Source organism: Ostrinia nubilalis (assembly GCF_963855985.1).
Source record: "Ostrinia nubilalis chromosome W unlocalized genomic scaffold, ilOstNubi1.1 SUPER_W_unloc_5, whole genome shotgun sequence".
NCBI lineage: Eukaryota > Metazoa > Arthropoda > Insecta > Lepidoptera > Crambidae > Ostrinia > Ostrinia nubilalis.
This window is the reverse complement of record NW_026973572.1, coordinates 241,988-245,935: the sequence shown is the minus strand read 5'-3', so window position 1 is coordinate 245,935 and position 3,948 is coordinate 241,988. Positions and strand designations below refer to the sequence as shown.

General features: G+C 38.3%; 1 long non-coding RNA gene across 1 annotated transcript; it reads left to right on the top strand.

The window, feature by feature from the left end:
* The first annotated feature begins 1,332 nt into the window (after positions 1–1,332).
* LOC135087412 (uncharacterized) lies at positions 1,333–3,674 on the top strand. Its single transcript, XR_010260800.1, has 3 exons — positions 1,333–1,398; positions 2,349–2,451; positions 2,828–3,674. It is a non-coding gene; the product is annotated as an uncharacterized LOC135087412 (long non-coding RNA).
* Positions 3,675–3,948: the final 274 nt, after the last annotated feature.

Here is a 3,948-nt window from a genome sequence, read left to right as displayed (position 1 = left end):
ACACATTATTTTGTATTAATTACATAATGTTAGCATAATATTATAACTTTTATTTGGAATTAATTAATTTAATTTGGCTTAATTTTGATAACTTAAGGCAGATATTCCTATTAGTTATTTAGGTGGTAAAAATTTAATAACGTTATCTGGCAACCCAGAAGCGTTGTATGCTCTATGGCCCCTCTCTATGGTCTCTTTTTCCTACCATTCAAGTGTGTGCACATGGTTGTAAATTATCTTCGCAATAAATAGAATATCACTGAAGTTAAGTGTCTTTTGTACCTGCCGCATCACTCTGTTCATGGTCCTTCGAGCCGGATTCTGTACTCGGAGCAGTTTTTTTCGTGTTGTGTGCCTCCGGCCCGGGGTGACGCTAACGCATTGCATACCACTTATTGCGTGCTTTCAAAATGCCCCTAACCGGCGAGGATACCAGCAGTGATTTTGCTCATCAAGACAAGCAAAAATTGATTAATGTGAGAAGATACATCAAAGGCCGCATATCACTTGTGGAAAATGAGCTGGGGGACATTTCTACCGTAAAATCCACCGCCATGTTGGATGTTGCCGCCGAACGAATTAGCAGTCTTTTTACGAGATTGGAGGACGTCAATCTCAATTTGGAATCGATGGATACTTCAGAGACCGCTGAGGGATCGAAAATCGAGTCAAGGTGTCAAAGAATACTAACTGACATTCGTGAACGTCGTGAGGCGCTGAAGCATCATTGTAACTCATCGGCGAGTGACTCCGGATCGACGCAAGAGCACCAGCATAAACCGAATCTTCCCAAGATATCGTTGCCCAAGTTCAGTGGAAGTTATGGAGAATGGCTGTCGTTCAAGGATTTATACGTCACTATGGTACACGGAAATGAAGATTTAAGTCCCGTGCAGAAGTTCTATTACTTGAAGTCGTGTTTGGTCGGCGAAGCTGCCTCTTTGGTTACGACTTTGGAATGTACGAACGAAAACTACGTGAAGGCATGGTCTGCGATTACATCAAGATATGACAATAAGGTTCGTATAGCTAATTATCATTTGCAACACATTTTGTCTTTACATAAAGTCAATGGTAAATCTTATACACTAAGGCAATTAACAAATGATTTTATGCAGTATTATAACTCACTATTATCACTGAATATTTCAAACTTGCAAGATATTATTCTCATACATATTTTGTCAACAAAAATTGATTACAGTTCTTTGCGTGACTTTGAATTGCATAGAGATTCCAGTGATTTCCCTAGTTTGCAACAATTTCTTAACTTTATACAGCAGCGCTGCCAGGCATTAGATATGCTATGCCGTGATGAAGCAGTGAGCACTACAAAGGTCGTGCCTCCGGCAAAGAGCACTAGTCATGTGACTGTTGGCAGCGGCAGAAGTGCAAATGGTAAGTTATTTTCTTGTTTGTATTGCAACAAAAATCACTCAACTTACAAGTGTTTTAAATTCATTAAATTGAGTCCCAATGACAGACAGACATTTTTTAACAAAACTAATTTGTGTGTTGTTTGTTTATCAGATAAACATTGTACTAGCAATTGCACATCCAATATTGTCTGTAAAAAGTGTTTACAAAAGCATCATCACTTATTACATCTTGATTCGCAGACATGTAATGAGACTTCTGCCCGTAGCTCTACTTCAAATGATTCTCACATCAATTCCCCGAGTAATGTTGTAATGACATCTTCAATAGTAACACAAAATTATACCTCTGTATGTCAAGTGTCCCTTCTGCCCACTGCATTAGTGAATGTGTGTGACAGTGATGGTAAGCGATATGACTGCACTGTGCTTTTGGACATAGGTAGCCAAAAGAATTATATTAGTTCTGCGTTTGCTAATAAATTGGACTGTGTTAATTTTGAAGATGCTAGTCAAACTGTGGCCGGGGTGGGAGGTCATACTTGTAAAATAAAGCATAAAGTTGCACTATCAGTTTATTCTAACTGTTCTGATTTTAAATATTGAATTTGGTGTGTTAGATTTTATTACTGATCCTTTACCAATGGTCAATGTGTCTAAAGAGGCACTGCCATCTCTCATGCATTTGCATTTAGCTGACCCTAATTTTAATGTGTCTAAGGACATTGATATGATTCTTGGTGTTTCATGTTTTGCAAAATGTCTTCAAGAAGGCAAGATCGATCTAGGTCCAAATATGCCCACATTAATAAATACTGAATTTGGTTGGGTATTTTGTGGTGAATTGTCTGTGGTAGGTCAACATGTTTCGGGTTTAAAAAGCCAATGTCATTTGTCTGTCCTACATAACGACATTAAAAAATTTTGGCAATTAGAAGAAATGCCTAATGATAATAAATGTTGTCATTTCAGGAGAAAAGGTGCGAACAGAGCTACCTTGATTCTGTGTCCAGGGATGAAGAAGGAAGGTATCATGTCGATTTGCCAATAAACAAAGAACTTCTACCAAAACTAGGTAATTCTTACAATGTTGCTTTTCGTTGTCTTATGTCATTGGAGAAAAAATTCCAAAATAATTCTGACTTTTTTAAGGCCTATAAAGCTTTTATTGAGGAATTTCTTAAACTTGGCTATGCTCACTTTGTTCATATAAATCCACACAAAAGTGATGAAATTGAATATTACATGCCTCATCATGCTGTCTTGAAGGAAAGTTCCTCTACTACCAAGCTTAGGATTGTATTCAATGGTTCTCAACCCACTTCTACGGGCTTGAGCTTAAATGATGTACTTCTTGTGGGTCCTGTTGTTCAACCTGACATGTTTACCATACTTCTGAGATTTCGTACCTATGTTTATGTTTTTGTGTCTGATATAACTAAAATGTACAGGCAAATTCGAGTGAAACCTCAGTATCAAGCACTTCAGCGCATCCTGTGGAGAGATGATCCATCGCATGATATACAGTGTCTTCAGCTGGATACTGTTACATATGGAACAGCATCAGCCAGTTACCTTGCTACACGGACATTGGTGAAATTGGTTGAGGATGAAGGTGATAATTTTCCATCTGCTTCTAAGGCATTACTTCAAAGTACCTTCGTTGATGACATTTTGCATGGCGAGAATGATCTTTCTTCTGCATTAAATACCATAAATGAGTTGCAAGAGTTGTTAGCTAAAGGAAGGTTTGAATTGCACAAATGGTACTCTAATAGCTCAATGTTAATGTCGCAATTTCCTCCTGAAAAACTTGAAAAATGTCATTTTTCCTTTGACAATAAAGAAGGTTCTTGTATTAAAACGCTAGGTTTGAAGTGGGAGCCAAACTCAGATAAATTTCAGGTCGAGGTACCTAAATATACTTCCACTAGTCATACCAAAAGAAATATTTTGTCTGATATTGCTAAGGTCTATGATCCCTTGGGTTTTATTGCTCCAGTTACAGTCTATGCTAAGTTGATAATGCAAGATATCTGGAAGGCAAACGTTGACTGGGATTCTGAGGTGCCTGACGCTATTTTATCTAAATGGATTTTTTTTTGTGCCAATCTTGAATGCTTGAATGTCATTTCAGTGCCTCGTCTCATGGTTAATACTGACGCAGAGAGGGTTGAGCTTCATGGCTTCGCAGATAGCTCCACGAAGGCGTATGGCTGCGTCGTGTACATCCGCTGCAGTTGTCCTGAAAAAACTACAGTCCACTTAGTATGTGCGAAGACAAGAGTTGCTCCTCTCAAACCTGTCAATCTGCCTAAGTTAGAACTTTGCGCTGCACTGTTGCTTGCTAAGCTTATGAGCCACAATATGAGCACTGTTTCCAAAACTTTAAATATTAGTTCTGAGAACTCATTCTATTGGACTGACTCCATGATTACCCTGTGTTGGATACAGAGTGATCCCGCTAGACGAGATGTTTTTGTATCGAATAGAGTTGGCCAAATACAAAATTTGTCTCCTAAAGACAATTGGTTTCATGTAAAGTCTTCAGAGAACCCTGCTGACATGGCTT